This window comes from Anastrepha obliqua, chromosome 2 (genome assembly GCF_027943255.1).
Source record: "Anastrepha obliqua isolate idAnaObli1 chromosome 2, idAnaObli1_1.0, whole genome shotgun sequence".
In the NCBI taxonomy this organism is placed as follows: domain Eukaryota; kingdom Metazoa; phylum Arthropoda; class Insecta; order Diptera; family Tephritidae; genus Anastrepha; species Anastrepha obliqua.
Window position 1 is genome coordinate 5,311,325 of NC_072893.1, and position 17,881 is coordinate 5,329,205.

The 17,881-nt window shown below is 35.7% G+C and overlaps 1 protein-coding gene across 1 annotated transcript in view; it reads left to right on the forward strand.

The window, feature by feature from the left end:
• The first annotated feature begins 1,453 nt into the window (after positions 1-1,453).
• The window catches only part of LOC129237410 (phospholipid-transporting ATPase ID), a 110,177-nt gene continuing 93,749 nt past the window's right edge, over positions 1,454-17,881 (forward strand). The window contains exon 1 of the mRNA XM_054872145.1: positions 1,454-1,788. The gene's annotated coding sequence lies outside the window, so the exon portion shown is untranslated. The remainder of the gene's footprint in view (positions 1,789-17,881) is intronic.

Here is a 17,881-nt window from a genome sequence, read left to right on the forward strand (position 1 = left end):
TTGGTAGGTTGATTGTCAAAATTGTAATGAAAATGTAGACAAACAAATAAGGCAACAACAAAGAGGCAAGACACTTTGACATTCAAGCCAGCAACTCGTAAGAAAAAAAAAACAAATCAGCTGCTATGGTGAAGTCACCTTGTGTGAATTCGTTTTCACCATCCGTTATCTGCTGCCCCGCAGAAATTCTGTGTCGGGCATAGGGTCGTAATTTATTTTACATAGTTTCAAAAAAGAGGTCTAAAGTGCGTCTAATACTCTAGAAATTTGCTGGCGGCGGAGTAAATCGACTAGAAATTGAGCAGTGTGACTGTGAGCCGTGTAACTATAAATATTGCTAGCATTTTTATTAATTTGGATAGCAATTGAGCCACTAAGCCGCCATATACCTACACCCGCATATAACGCAAATATACTCGACGCGTACTAAATTGTACAGATTTATACCTCGAGTGTCCAGATGTAGGGCACTTGGTCCTGCATAATTTCTTACCTTAAGTATTGCATTTCAGAATTATGATCATTTTAAACTTAACAACACATTTTGTAAAGAAAAATTGTCTTAGCATTGTTTTATATTACGTACGGAGGCTAATGGAATAACTTAAATAAAAATAAATTGGCGGGTACACTTCTATTAGGTATTTGGCCGTGCTGCTCCTCTTATTTGTGGCGTGTTAATCAACAAATGCACGGATCCACAGTTTTAAGTCGACTCCGAGCGGCGAACGGTTTTTTATGAGGAGCTTTTTCATGGCGGAAATACACTCGGAGTTTGGCCATTACCGATCGCTATTAGAAAAAACTTTTTTTTTTTCGTTTCCACGACAGTCGGTTCTACGTTACCGAAACGACCCGGATTTATATCCGGCCAAGGACTGTCACTCCAGCAGCATTCCCCTGTGTAAGTATGGGGAATGTTTATGCTGCTACAACAACAGCAAGAAAAAACTTTTTCTAGCTTCATGCACGGTTATTGGAACCAAGGCATTTGAGAATGGCAGTCACGCACCAACCATTTGGATACGGCGACCGCCTTTTATTAAACAACGAGTTCTTTTAAAAATCTTTTACATACATACATATATATGTACATACGAGTTTATTAATTTGAATGCATAGTTTTTTGATTTTCGAAAATTACATTTTTAACCAGTAATTTTCTTATCCGCGTAAAATTTTACACGCAATTATTTACTTGCTTAACACGCTTTCGCACCCTGTATGTGTCACACTTCGAATTGCATGAGTTACCTTTATTGTTTTCTACTCAGCCTAGTGTTGGTTTTGTTTTTATGTATATATTTATTTGTGGCTTTTGTACACTGCGCTTGAATAGCTAGCACAATCACACACACACACACACTTGGATATGTATACAATATTTTGCATTTATTCTCTGTTTTGACTTATTTTTACGAATTGGAAGAAGTTTCAGTTGCCGCCGAAGTTTCAAAGCGTTTGGATGTGTTGGGGCTCGGACATAGTCTTGTTCGCGGTGCGCGGTTCGCGACTTGTGGTTCGTCTCCTAATTTCTTAATTTTTTAGTTTTTGGATACTTGTCAACAATTAATACGAAACGCGACATCGACCTTAAAACAAAGCATACATGTACATACATAGTAACTACAAAATTGGTTGTGAAAAGAATTAGTGCAAAGATTAAAACGCTTGTGAAGTAAAAAAACAAAAAAAAAGAATAATTGTAAATCAAACACATAATTATTATTGCAAATAAATGATGAGCAGCAGCATTTCACCGCAACTGCATATTTGTGTATATTCAATGTACGTATTAATGTGATGCTTTTAATATTTATCATTTCCATTTTATATAAGTATTACAATTTATAACTGTCAATTGTTAATCAAAGCCGCTGGGAAAAATGGGAAACAGTGCTCAGGATTAAACACAGTTATTAAGCTATTATGGGCGTACAGTAGTGCTTAAAAAATCAAATGTATCCACAAGTAGGGATATATTCCTATAGTTTTCGAATAAATACAAAATGAACTCAAAATACCATGCCGCAGCGCTTGTAATATCCAAGTGAGGTTGCGCCCCCTATAACTAATTGAAATCATGAAATGCAACATCGCCAAGATAATCGATGCCACTCATAATCTTCGGTGGCTTACTGGAGTGAGCGAAAAAAATTGCATCAGAAATCTTAGCCAAAGAAAACGTGGCGCTGGTTGAGCGCTAGACAGGTTTTTATATCGGGTCTGTGACTAGACTTTTGACAAATGCAATTTCTATGCGAAAATTATGAGTAAGACGATCTGCTTGGTATAAAGAGCCAATGCCATATTATTTTACAAGTGTACGAAAGGTATTTTCATTAGAAAAAATAGATATCGGAGCTTTCAGCAAAACATGGTTTAAATTAAATAACTAAGGCGTGCACGGCTTGTGCGTTCGTACATAATAAATTACTTATACTTTATTATTTTAAACAAGCAATTCTTGTATATATGTATGTGTGTATGCACATAAATAAGCTAAGTGCTCAGGCCTTCTTAGTGATGAACTCGTTCAATATTAACTAATTTTCAACTTAAAATTGCATGCTTTTGATGCTGATTGTAAATGATTTGTATTTGAAAAATTGTGCAAGCTTAAAAAGTTTTTATAAGTAAAAAGTTCAAACAGTTCTTAAAAACTAAGACTTCAAAAGGGCAGAATAAATAAAAATCAAAATTTGCAAAGATTCTTTTGAAGCTGAAAAAAAAGATAAACAAATAATAATGTTTATGTTTTATTTATGATATTAATTTTTTCTCAAGAAAAATTAAATCTGCTTTTACTCAAAAATAGTAATTAGTAATTATATAAAAATATTAAGTAATTTTTGATATAATTCGTGCATATATCGGGTGTTTTTTAATAGCTTGAGCACTTAAAATGGTAATGCAAAACAGAAATATTGTTTTAATGCATTTGTTTATTATATTCTAATAGGGAATTTCAAGGCGTTTATTTTTTTAATTAGATATTCGCCACATGCCCGCCGTGGCAATGAGTTACTTGGTCCTTTCGCTCAGTCCAATTTTCGACTACTTTTTCCGAAAAATCTGGCTGTATGGCGTCAATGCGAGCTTGAATATTGCAATAAATCTATTGTTAAGTGCGTTGTATGGCAAGATGCGCCGTCTTGTTGGATCGTCATCCAAATGCCCTCGATTTTTAGCTGATTAATTTTTGGTAACAAAGATTCAGCCCGCGGGGCTCGATAGTGTTTGTCATTCTCCGTAACGGCAGCTTCTTCCTCATTTCGGTAGAAACCAGTGATCTATGAACTTTGCGAATATACCTATATATATTTTTTTTTTTTCAAAGTAAATTTCCACACTTTGAAAGCATTGTTCTGGCGTTTAACGATTCATGATGACTTGCCAATCAATTCTTACTGACCAGAAATGTCAACTTAGTTTGCCATTACCAGCTGTCAAACCATAATTATCAATATCGTTAGTTTTCATGCCGCTAAAAAAACACCCTATGCATTTGTGCACATGTACATGTAACGCTTTGTTGTTGTGTTCTGCAATCTTTTTTCAGAATATAGCAAACAAAAGTAGTTTTAAAATACCTCTAAAATGAGAACTCACCTCCTCATCTCGAAACTTTGTTACTTAATTTAATAACAGGTTAATTTTTCTGTCCTGTTTTATATGAGGAATAAATTAGCCTGAGTTTAAATAGAAACTATTGAAAGTGTATCCTTATGTAAACTTGTTTTGTCCACATATGTGAGACTGAGTTGATCAACAGAAGCCCATTAGTAAGTAAATCTATTACATTGGATACCGTCAAATATGCTTTGACGGATTGTTGAAACATAACGGGTAATACACTTTCGTTTATTCGGATCAACTTGGAATATAGATGTGCTTTCCACTGCCAGACTATTGCAGGTATTCCAAGCAATATTTACATATTTTCAGAGTCAAACTACTTTGAAAGTATTAATTCCATCACAAACAACTTTAAAACTGTGCTTCCACAGCCATGAGAAAACTAACAGGCCATCTATTTATTACCGTTGAAAATCTAAGGTTCCCCTTATTGACTTCTATAACAGTTGTATGAGTGCAGAAAGCTAGGAAATAATAAAGCATCTACTTTGCGAACGTACAGCACTTTGGAAGAGGAGACACAAATTTTTGGGTTCAGAATTAGGAGTATTAGATTCAGCAGATTTTCAATCTGATTTCTTTATTAGGTCTGTTCATGAAGCTAATAATTTGTTAAAATTATTACAAATTATCAAATTTTGGTGTTGATGTATTCAAAAAACTTGCAAAGTAGGAGAAAGTGAGAGAACAAGGTTGAAAGGAAAGTGAGATAACAAAATTTAAAGGAAAGTGAGAGATCAAAATTGAGGAGAAGTTGCAAGTTTTTGCTGGATAAATTTTTACTTGTAAGAAGTTGCAAGTGAGAAAAACAGCTGATCACAAAGTAAAAATAAATGCAAATTGAAATTAGTGAATTGGGACAAGGTTCCAAATTGAAAAAAAAAATGGTGGTTAAAATGGAGAATGTAAGTAAATATATTTTAGATATAGTTTATAAAGTTTATTTCAAGTCATATAGGTATATTAAATAGGAATCGGCCATCGATATCCTCCAGTCACCGTTGCCGCAGTTTCCGAAACACAAATTTGCTTTGAGTGTATAATTTTTGCATGTACAGAGACCTATTATCAATCATTAAAAAGACGGGAAGAGGAAATGAATTTTACAGAAAAAATGTATTTTAGTTTCGCAAATTCTTTTTCCTAATACATATGCAGAAATTTTAGTAAAAGTTTATGATATAAAATACATTTTAAGAGTCTTCTAAAGCTAATTACAGCGAATTTTCATGGATTATCTGTTGTAAATTCTTAAAAAAATATAAAATATTTGTACAGGCCCATGAAAGCAGCAATCCGGTTCAAATGTAAGCATTTATTTTATTTTTGATTTATTTATAACTAATTAAATTTAGGCCCATTTTAAACAGGTATTCCGAATGGGGATATAAAGTCAATGTCGGGGAGACAGTCAATGTCTGTTGCAAATTTTGTTTAGTTTGGCGTTAAGCATCGTCACAGAGTATTAGTATTACCGACTTATTCAGCTCAAGTTATGCTAAAATACGCTACCCGGATCAGATATGGACTATCTGCCGCGCATCTTATATTTACATACATAAAAACATATATTTTGAGTTAAATGTACACATATATATAATTGGAGTATAATAATTTTGTATTTAAATACATAACAGGGGTGTCTACACAGAATACACGGAACATAGGGCTGTTCCATTCGCAGTAAAAGGAATTAATGATGATTTAAATAAAAACGCACCCTTCAATTTTTAGCCTTATTTAACCATTTCCAAATGCCATTCAACGTTAACATTTTGATCATGGGGAAGTGCACGAACGAGCAACTTTTGGAAATGATTAAAAATGTATACAGAAATTGTGAGCCGGTAGTTTAAATCGGTCATAATAATCGTTCCAACATATAGGCTATGCGTAGATTAGTTCGAGTCAAATATTCACTGTGAAATGTTTCTGTGCCAGTGAGACAGCGGTCGAAGTTCCAAAAATATAGGATCTTATAAAAGTGATGCCTAGATGTCAGCAGTGATTAATTCCTAAACTGTACCTTTTTTCATGCACTATTTCGAAAAACCTTTGGCCCCAGTACAATAGGGACAGGTCCCGGAAAGTCCTCAGGACTCCACGCTATTCAATTTCCGTGGCAGTGTTTACCGGTTTTTGAGCGATCGACACACACGGGAACATTTTCTGTTGAGCACCTTCTCTCACGGGTTTGGCAGCTAGACGATTAAGGTCACTGGGTGCTCCTCTCTTCGACAGCCTGGGTCAGTGCGCCAACCTAAATTCCACCAATCTGCTTCACTACACCAGCGGCTCTCGCTGTAGATGTGAAAATTGTTGAAACTTATGACAATGGTCGATCTTTAAGAACAACATAACGCAAAATTCGTGATTTTTTTTTAACAATTCAAAGGTTGGTGAACAAAATTTCTAGAAACTGGTTCTGTTGAGGTTGGTGGTGGTTAGGCATTCACCAACCTATAGGCTCGCTTATTTGGGGTATTTTACCGGTAGATGCGTTCGTGGTGGACATTTGCATGATGTCAGTTTTCAAATATAATTGCTAAGGGCCGCATCTTGAATAAAAATAGTGAAACCTGAAAGAATCTAGCAATTTACTTCTTTTGTTTTAAAACAGCACTTAGGCACATCTTTTGCAACTTCCATTTAGAAGGAGCCAAATCAAAGGAATCCACGACGCTTACAAAGGGTTTTCGAATAAGAAATGTTATTGTGCTATTCAAAGAAAAATGTTATTATTTAATATAAATGATCGGAAGTTTATTTCATTATAAAGCTGAAGGTATGCCGTTAATAGCGGAAAATAACATCAGGCAAATGACCACCACAACCACGCTTCCAGAACAATATCCTTTTCATGAAATTTTCCATAACCGAATTGCAAAGTGGCTGTCCTATGTCCTCGATAGCCACACGAACTCCATCTTTGAGGTCTTGAATCGACCCTGGGCTGTTGGCGTAGACCTTCTCTTTCACGTGGCCCCAAAGAAAAGAGTCGCAAGGTGTTAAATCACAAGATCCCGGTGGTCAATTGTGATCACCTCTTCGAAAGATAACACGATCCGGAAACTTTGCCCGTAAAAGATCAATGGTTTCTTTTCTTGTGAGGCAAGCAGCGCCGTCTTGTTGAAAATAAACGTTCTCCAGATCAATACCATCCAATTCCGACCATAAATTCCGATAGATAACACGTGTTATTGGGAGCCACATTGTGGGGAACTTTAAGTAAACATTTGCTCTACAACTTTACAAGATCAAATCAAATGAAGAAGTGAAGCCTGTTGAACATTTAATGTACAGAAACTTCTCCGATTGGGGTTTGTATTGAAAAACCTCTATCATGTGTGTGAATTATGGATGCACTAAGTTCACACAAGTACATATAAAGTGGTGCAAAATTAATCATCCAATTTTATTTAATGAAAATCTTTATTTCGTTTTTTACGCGCTCCACTGCTTTTCTGTTTTTATACCGCAGCAGTTGAGTTCTTGCAATAGAGCAATTAATTTTGTGCCACCTTGTATTATATGTATGTCATATGAGAATTTAGCATCACTTTTCATAAATTCTTTCTTTTTCGTACTGAGGCAGCGAAGAATGATGTCATTCTTTCCACAACCAAGCCGAAGCCAAGCGGTCTTTTTTCTTTTGCCCTTTCTACGTCTCAGCGTGCGAGACGGTAGATACCTATGAATAAGCAAGCGGAAGAAACATGAAATTAAAAGTAGTCGGTTCAGCTAAATATTGGGGATCGAATGAATTAATGAATGAATTAGTCCATAACACGATTTTACCAAAAACATGCACACATACATCGTGTTTATATGTATATGTATGCTACTATGATACTTTTTAGTATCCTCGCTCCAAGTTTTACAACAAATTAGTTAAACTGTTTCATTGGATGCATAAAAAAATCTGTGTTTTTACTACCATTTGTTATGACGGAAGCTTTCAGAGAGAGGGAGAGTTTCCTATATAAATACATATTTGCACTTGTGTGTATGTGCATGTGCACCTTTATGTTGACAATGCTAATATTTACAAGTATTTAAGTTATAAAAAAACGAAAAAGTGCTAGTCACTCAATGTCGCGTGTTTGCTGGAAGCGTTTCACAACCCAAAAACTAAAATATCAAGAAAAATGGCCTTAAAATTTTCAATTTACAATTATTTTCTAAGAAAAACAGCACATATTTTCTACTAATGAAATATCGTTAAGAGATATCCTATTAATTTTTGTACACAGCGCAAAAGACGAACTGATGATCACTTCTTGCGACTGTTTTTGTGCGAAGAGACTCTTCCAGCAAGCAAGCGAGTGAAGTACAGTGCGGTTCACTTGATTAGAGGCAATAATTTTTATGGAAGAAAATGGTTATTAAAGCAACTGTATTTGATTAAGTAACATAAGGGCTTCTTATAACTCAAATTAAAACTAAACTTAGCTCGAAAATAAACATGCATCAAAATATTATTCAATCTAACAGTATTTCGCACCAGTAAAACTTGAGCAGCTGTAATATTGTGCTTGATTTATTGGTTCACTTGAATAGGCACTCAACCTAGATTATTTGCGCATTAAAGCTTTGAAAAGAAATCGTTTTTTAAGCGTTCATTGTTTTTGGTCGAAAATTTCTTAATTCTAATAAAATGGGAAAACAGAAAGGTTTAACAGATCGCAAAGAGGGACAAACCGATATCTTAACCTCAGAGGGACTTTCAAATCGGCAAATTGCCGAAAAGATTGGTCGAAGTCAAAATGTTGTGGGTCTTTACATAAAACATGGTGCCTCCTATGGTAAGAACTATAAATGCAGAACTGCGAAGGCTTTGACATCGAAGGAAACCCGCAAAATCCTTAGGATTGCATCAAATTCCGTTCCTTCAACAGCAAAAACTACAGAAATGTCAAATGTTGCAGCCAGCAAATCCACTGTTCGAAGAACTGCTTTAAAAGCGTGACATCTGAAGCATAAAAAATTACAAAAAAAACCTTTGAATAAATTTTCTGTTACAAATAACGATTCCGGTTAATGGAAAAATGTAGTGTTTAGTGACGAAAAGAAGTTCAATCTGGATGGGCCGAACGCATACAATTGCTATTTCCATGACTAAGGAGACCCGGTGGTCTAGATATGTCAAAATAATCGATTTTTTTGTTTTTTCGATGTTTCAAGTATCTTAAGTATCATAGTATCTTAAGAATGTACTGTGATCATAGCTTTTACAGCCCATTAACTGGGTAGAGAGCGGTGCGCGCGCTCCTGTACCTCAAACTTTAAACTCGTTTATCTCGAAACGACTTTTGCGGCCTGGTGTTGTCAAAAAAAAAAAAAATTATTCAACTGAGTCGTCTGAAATTTGAATATGTTGATCGCATTTTTAATTGCTATTGCCCGTACTAGAATCATTTTATTATTTCAATTATATCGTATTTTTTAATTAAAAAAATGAAAAAAGTGTCAAATTCAAAACCGCGCCATTTTGTCAAATTTTTTTTATTCTAGTACGGGACCTAGCGACAGTCATACTCATTAATAATATTTTTGGTTTTTGCGTTTCAGTTAAACAGAGCCAAAATGGACAACACCGCCCAGGTGCAATTTTTCGGGAGGGTCAACTTCAACGCCATTTTTCAAATTATTAAAATTAAAAAAAAAACATGGTATTTCATTTTCGTATGTAAAAGAAGTTCCATAAAAAGCTTAACAAATTTAGTTATCGTTTTTCATTATTCTAAAAAAATTACTGAAAATTCGCTAAATTTTCGAGCTCTAGACCTCCGGGACCCCTTAAGATTCGTGCATCATTAAAACAGGCTGGTCTGAAATTTCATTAGGCTATCTGGAGAATTTGTACAAATCTATACATCAACGTATTTACGAACTTAATTATAAACAAAGTGGCAGCGCAAACTCTTATGCTTTAAAAAAGAAATGTAAAAAAACTAAATTTCCTGTATTTGTTATTATTTTTTCTTATTTGCTTAGTGCCGCTATTCTCGTGAACCAATAAATCGAGCACAGCATTACAGCTGCTCAAGTTTTACTGCTGCGAAATACCTTTAGATTGAATAGTATATATTTTGATGCATGTTTATTTTCGAGCAGAGTGCAGTCTTCATTTGGAATATTAGAAAACCTTGTGTTACTTAATCAAATACGCTTGCTTTAATAACCATTTTCTTCCATAAAAATTACTGCCTCTAATCAAGTGAACCGGACTGTATGTGCAATACGATTTTTCTGAAGGGCATAAAATCTTATCTGCTGACTTTATCTCAAAATAGAGAACAGGCATTTCAACACAAGATACGATTACATTGGTACGAATCTCTGTTACACATTAAATTTAACTGCAAAACTGATGACATTTCAGTTTTTTATTATATGTTTTGAAACAAATTCACAAATCTCTTCTTCGTTTGCTTAGTCTCGGGTTATTCGTATGTATATTCTACATGCATACATACATATACCTATTATTTATTGCACATTTATGTATATTTTTTATTGTTGTTAAATATATCTATTATTAATTTAATGCTTTGGTTGCACTATCTGCAATTCTTAGAAGTGAATAAGCAGTTTCATTACACGAGTTGAAGCTGATATTTTTATGCCTTTTTCTCATATGCGCAGTACTATTTTAACTAATACTTAAATTGTTGCTAAGAGTTTTATATAAAAAGTGATTGCTTAAGGGGGGACGTCCATGTAGAAGCCTCAAAATCGGTCATTTTTTAAACATATTTTTAAAGGTGATAAAATAATTATATTATTTTGAAGCTTTAACACAACTTTATTTAACCTTTCGAGAGTACAAAAAAAATTTTTTTTATTTTTTTTCCAAAATGGCGGCTCAGGATCATTTCTTGTCGGCTGTTTACGGCGTGAGGACCCAAATTGCTCTATTTATTACTCCTAATCTATCGATCTGAAACAAAAAAATTCAATTGGTTTTTTTTATAACATATAAACGGCAAGGATGAACCTATAAAAAAAAAAAAAACAAGTATAAAATTAATTATAAAATAAGCCTTGAAAAAGTCAGAATTTTGGGTTATTTTATTGACATTTTTAACCCTCAAAAAGTAATTTATTAGGAATTTTCGCATGAAAATTTCACAGTATATTCTTAGGATTATATACTTTCGAAATATCAAAAAAAAATCAATTTTTTGAAAATTTTGCATGGACTTCCCCCCTTAATTCATAAAACTCGAACATAGAATTTGCCTTTTCTCTAAAAACCAATGACGTGAATCAGTTAAATTAATATTATATAGTGCGCGCAGACACATCCATTCATACATACATACCTGTACATACAATCAACATCAAAAGTGAGTCATGAAGTTTTACCATTCCGTAAGATGAGATAAATAAATAAAAGGCACATCAATTCTAATTTTACAAACATAAGAGCTTTTATTATTATTATTATGTATTACTATTTATTAAAAAATTAAACTAAATTAATTACGTTAATATTGAAAAAAGAGCACTAGATGCCAAGGCTATCAGCTCTGCAAAAATATTTACAAACAGTAAGACTATATAGAATGTTTGTGTAGAAATAAAATGAATTATCTTTATACTTATATACATATGTACTAACAACTAAATACGGAAAATTTATACTTAATTCAAATTCGGGCTCGGATGGCTTTATAAAGTTGTTTATAGCGCTGATATGTATTATCGGATGTGGGGTTTTTAAACAACCTAATCCAGTTCTTCCTCAGGTAATGATATCTGGCGACTACGAAAGCGAGGCAATTCTGGAATATAAGGTTTAAAGAGAGAGCTTCTCCGCAGTGTGCGCAGACTGGAGGTGGCTCCCCAGTCAGGATGTGTTGATGTGTGTCAATGGCGTGGCCAAGACGTAGCCGGGAGAAATGTTTTATTTCTGTTTTCCCTACGTTGGTGGGGTATTGTAAGGGTATATGCTCTCGGTGTATGGTAGTGTAGTGGTGGTGGGTGTAGTTTAGCCACTCCAGTTTCGTTCTGGTGTTAAGATATCGTTTAATTGTTGACAGAAAATCTTTTTTCGCATGTGGGATCCATTTTTATCGGTGCTGAGGCGGCTTGCTTGGCTGCATTGTCTGCCATCTCGTTCCCGTGAATTCCTATATGGCTTGGTATCCAAAGTAGGCGTAAGGAAGCCTCCTAGCCAATGAGCGTATCTCTTATTCTGCTAATGATGGATGAATTGGACAGAGGGTTGAGAACTGATTTGCTGTCAGTGCATATGAGAGTTTTACGGTAATTTTCCAAGGCGTGACAGACGGCAACTGCTTCTGCAGTAAAAACAAATGCACAGTCCGGCAAAGTTTGCTCCCGTAGAGTGTCTTCGTTTGTGTCAACCACTGCAACGCTGGCTGGTACGTTATCAGATTTTGAGCCATCTGTGAACCACAAAGTCCAATTGTCAGCTTCATAGTATGCCTTGCGCTCCTGGAATATAGAAAGGAATGCTTCGCGTGATGTAGTTTTTTTGCTTATTTGGATAGGTTCAGGTCACAGGATACTTTCGTTGTATCCCATTCTGGGTTTTTTACTTGGTAGTTTACCATCAGATTGGATAACTCTAGCTTGTTGGCTATTCTAAATATTTGATGCATAACAGAAGTAACTTTTTGTAGGCTTTTGGATCGGTTTATATTTAAGATGTCTTTGGCCATAACCTTTCAGACGCTTCAGAGTGTTTAATTTTGTTTAGAAAGTTTAATTGGTCAACTCGCTGTTCTTCTGTTTACTCCAACAGAAAATGTCTTCTGCGCACAACGTAGGATTTATACCGGAGATCTTCATGGACAACTCGACGGATGCACCCTGTATACCATATATCTATAGTGTATATCTACGGTATTGAAAGTTGAATGTACTAAATCTCAGCCGAAAGTTTTCCAAAAAAGAGAGTTTGCCATCAAAGCTTCGCTGCCACTTGTCTTTTGAGTTTATTAAAAGGCAAATTACCCAGTGGGCTCATTTCTGTCTCATGTAATTAACATACTTATATATTCTGAATATAAAGAAATTCGGACCATAAATAATATGTTGGAAAATATATTGATTCCAGCGGCACCTAGCGAGAAAAACATTATTTTAAAAATCATCTACAGTTAAATCACAAGCAATAGGTTCGCTTACATCGTTCAAGTCTTCTCAGAAATGGTCCAAAGATAGCTGAAGCGAAGTAAGTAATTTCTTAAATTGAAATGCTCATTTCATTGTTCGCGTTTCATTAAAAATTGTCTTCATGTTAAACAACAACACATTGTTTTATTCCCAAGCATTTATTAACAATTGAAAATCTGTGACTCTTAACAGGTGTTCTTCCAAGGTCAGTTCTCATCCTTACGCGTATTTAAACATACGACAAGTCAATATTCTTGGTCAACTTATATATACAAAAGGTTATGGGTGTACATACAGCTGTGACCGAAATAATAGTAATAGAGCAGAGGAAAGTTAAAATTTCGAATATACTCATGCATATAAGACCTAAAGATTTTTTAGATTAGCAGTAAGACTTTGCCGTTAGACAACGAATTCTTATAGAAGGCGTCCTCGATTCGCCACTTTTCTGCTCGCTATTTCTGGGCTCTGCTCACTTGACGAAAAGTTTGCATGTGAAAGTATCAACAAAGTTATCGAACAAGATCCACCGCTAGGGAGCATATTTATACCTCATAAAACTGGTATAACTCACTATTTTCAGAGCTGCCAAATCCATTTCAAGAGATTCTCATTAGACCGCGTTCATTCAGAGAGATTTTTGTTGCTTCAACATTGCGGAAAATTGAAATTTGAGATCACGACGGATTTGGGCATTTGTAATCATTCTAAGTGTTTTTGATTGGAATTTTTGGAGTATTTCGATGTTAGAATTGGCTGCAGTGCTCCAGAGCTGTATGCCGTAGGTCTATATCGGTTTTAATATGGCTGTGTAGAGTGAGAGCTTGCTTTTGAGAGAAACATGAGAATTTCGATTAAGTAACTAGTATAGATTTCGGAGTTTGATTTCAAGTGATTTCGTGAAAATATTTGTTTTCCTTGTAAGCGTCCTGTCGAAGTGCATACCAAGATATTATTTTGGGGTATGATTACGTATTGAGTTTTACGGGAGGGCAAGTGGTTCAATTGAGTGTAAAAGTTACTTGAACTGATTTTGTCTCATTGAATTTTATTCTCCAATCTTTTAACCATTGAGTTGAAATATTCAGTCCTTTTTGGAGTTTTAATGAAGGTTTCTGGGGGTTAGAGTCAGGTTGGAGAACAGCGGTGTCATCTGCAAAAGTTTCGACGATAGTTTCCTAAATGACTGGTAAGTCGTGTGTGTAGGGCAAGTAAAGGATTCTTAGTATTTTTTATATTTTCATTATTTTTATTTTTAAGTATTAAATGAACTCTGGCTCTTCTTCATCTCTACCATGCTTATAGTTCAGTGCCTCATGAGTATACCCGTGAGAGGCCATGTAATCGTTCTTTATAGCCCGCAAATTTCATTTTCCTCGTCCATGAAGTATTGACTAAAGTGAACGTTAAACTGTGAAGGTATTCAGATTAATCCAAGAGCAGCTACTTATATTCTTCTCAGCTTGTGAAGGCAGGGAACCTAAATTTTTGGATTACATTCCGAATTGAAAATCCAACAAAACCGGTATAGAAAAGGCCACATTCATTGCTAAAAAGCCATATGTATGCATTACTATTTTTTTGGCCAGAACTGTATGTATTTAAGGATAAGTATATGTGCATGCCCTTTTGTATATCTTTATTGGTGCTCATTGCTTGGGAACTGGTGCACATCCCATAATTACCACGCATTAAAATTTTATGTACATACATACATATGTACGCCCTCAAACTTCTAGAAATAAATCAATGAAATGAAATTAAAATTACCTGTCGGAAGGTGCACATGTGTAAAATTTTTATATGTACATATGTATGTATGTTTGCATATGCTTTGACCTCACCTAGAGCAGTCGGTATTGAAGATTAAACACAAGGCTATGAATATATGAATATAACATTCGTTTGGATGTGTAGAGGTATGTAAGCAGTTTTCTTTTGGAAATAAAAAATTAATTAACGTTTAATATTTAACATTAGGAATAATATTTTTTATACATTAACTAGCTGTACCCGGCACGCGTTGCTACGCCAACCACTAAAATAAATTTAAGAAAAATAACTTTAAAGAAAAACCGGTACACAAATATTCAATTCATTCTAAACCGTTTTATTGATTTTGTTTATTTCGAAAAAATCGGTTCAACGGGGCAGAAGTTGCTACTCTGCAGTACCACCTGGTGGCGAGTGGAGTGTTTTTTAAGATGAAAATGATCCTGAATTGGCTGCCCACAGAACACCACATTCGTGAAATTACACTCAAAGTGAGTGAAAGTAACTGCGGAGAATTTCGTCTGATTAGCGTTTTAGGTGAAGGGATATTCTCGAGCATCTAACTCGCCTAGCATTTAGGTTAAGTTAGATGATTTTCCGCGAAGGAAGGAAAAACGTTAATGAATCATCAAAATCAATCACTTCGGTAAAGTGGAGGGAAATGAAAAGCCACTAAAAATATGTTCTAACTACAACGTTTAACAGTTGCGGATCGAACAATGTGAAGTGCTAATAGGAACAATTTGGCGCTACTAATATTCAGAGATTTTAAGGCGAAGTTAAATAGTAAGATACCACACTGAGGAGTAAATGCTGCTTCGTTAGCTGAGTCATGTCGTCCAAATAGATACAAATGCGGCTTCGTTAGCTGGGTTATACCGTCCAAATAGATACAAACGCTCCGGCTCTGAAAGTATTCGATGCGGTACCAGCTGGTGACAGCAAAGGATGAGGGAGATCTCCTCTGCGTTAGAAAGATCAGGTGGAGAAGAATTTCACTTTATGTTTCCTTCTGCAGCCAGTTAGCACGAGAAAGAAATGATTGGCGCGAATGATACTACCTTCCAGGTACAAAAACCTGGGATTTCTTCTTCCAGGCGGAAAGAAGTAAGCTATTAGGTTGAGGAATAAGTTCGTAGCGTTTTTATCAAAATCGTTTATTTAAACAAAAAACAATGATTATATCAATAAGTTAATCAATTATATATTCGCCGTTGCTGTTTACAACTTCTTCCCACCTCAAAACCAATTTGTTGATGCCGTTCCGCCAAAAAATCGTCTGGTCTGGTGTCAAAGGAGTTGTTGACCCAGTTTTTAAGAACTTATTTTTTATCGAGGGTAACGCCCTTCATATGGTTTCACAGGGAGCAGAAAAGATGGTAATCGGTCGGTGCAAGGTCCGGAGAATATGGCGGAAGCTGAAGGACCTCGCATTCGAGCTCTTGGAGTGCGGCTTTGACGACTTGTGCAATATGGGGCCTGCGTTGTCGTGAAGGAGTATTGTTTGACCATGGCGATCAGGTCTTTTTAGTCAATAGCCTCATTTACGCAGTATAGCTAGGCAACTTAGAGCTTCTTGTTGACCATGGCATTCTGTTCGAGCATTTCCCAGTGTTCCATGCCCCCCCAGTCCCATCAAACACAGTACATAATCTTCTTTGGATAAAGCTCCGGCTTGGCTTTCGGTTTTGGCATGTTTCCTGGAGCCCATCCCAAGGACCTTTGCTTCATATTGATATATAGGCACCATTTCTCATCTCCCGTGACGATTCGCTGCAAAAAGCGCTGTTTACATCCGCGTGTTGCTCGATGACGGGCGAGATGCTGAAAAGGCGACTTTCTTTATTTTATTCGTTGAGCTCGTGAGGCACACAGGCTCGCAATTTTTTGGTAAATCCCATTGAATGAAGGTGATTGAGAATCGTTTTATGATCGCAATTAATTTTTTTCGCCAATTTACGACTGGTTTGGCGACCATTCTCCTTCAAAAGTAACTCGAGACGTTCTTCATCGAATTCTACTGCGGAACTTGTTATCGACGTGAAATTCGCCATTTTTGAACTTTCCAAACCATTTTCGTGCTGTATACTCGCCTATGATACCTTCTCTATAACGTCGTAAATGTCTCGGACTGCTTCGGCAGCTTTTTGTCGAAAATGTTGAGCAATGCTCACTGAATTCAGGCTTGTCGGTATAAACAAAGAGAAAACAGATGGCTGAAACCAGATGGATTAGTATACGAATCTATAGAATCGCGGACCAGATTTGGCAGAACTTCAATAAAAATAAAGCCGAAATCCTTTGTGACAGATATCCTTTCTTGATCTGATAGTTAGATCAGCAACCACATGTTTGGCGAACATGCGGCTTCAAAGACTTTTTTCATTTCGCAATGACTACCAAAAGTGTAAACTCGAAAAAAGCAAGCCAGCTTTACTTATTTTATTTACTTGCGCGAACTGCTGCTTCTTCCTACATAGCCATTGTCGACCTCCAAGTGCTCCATGAGAGTTATACAAAAGTCCAAGGGGTTGAAGGTAATTGCGGATTGTGACAACTGAAGGCAGGAAAAGGCGCTAATAACCAGCATCTGTTGGGGCTTTCGTGTCATAAATCATTTCTATACTTTTTCTGTAAACCTACTAAACTCGCTGCTTTTAACGCTGGTTTTCACGAAATCAAATATAAAAAGCCCTGCATACTAAAACGGTAAAATAGTAACATTTTCATAGCTGCAATATTTTATAATGAACACAGAATTTTTATGAGCCGCAGTGCTTCACATACAAGTATACTCGTACAAGTAAGTATGTATGTATATTTCCATTTACTCGGATTAGCAGGGTTCGTTTTTGTTTGACCTACTCGCCTACTGATACATATTCACATGCATAGCAACAAACACGCTTAAGATATCAAGTGAAGTTAGCGGTCACTCGATTTGTCATATTTATACACACATACATACATACATACGTCATTCGCAATTGCCTCTCAACGCCCACGCCATTGCCATGCCGGCCTGTTGCAGTGGCACATATCACAACAATAGGCGCCTGCTGTTGAAATTCAATGCTCCGCTCGAGTTTCCCTCTCAATTTATTGGTAATGAAAATTCAAAACCACGGCCAACCTTGCATTAAAGCAAAAAATTTAATATCGTTTGTAGCAAACGGTCTTCCTCAGTTCCCCTAAACTGGGCCTACCCGGCGGGTTGCGATTGATGGAATGTTGCGTTCGTGTGGTAAATTGGTTTTGTTGACACTGGTTTCATTATTGCACACGTATTATATCCTTTTCCATTATTATTTTTTTGTTG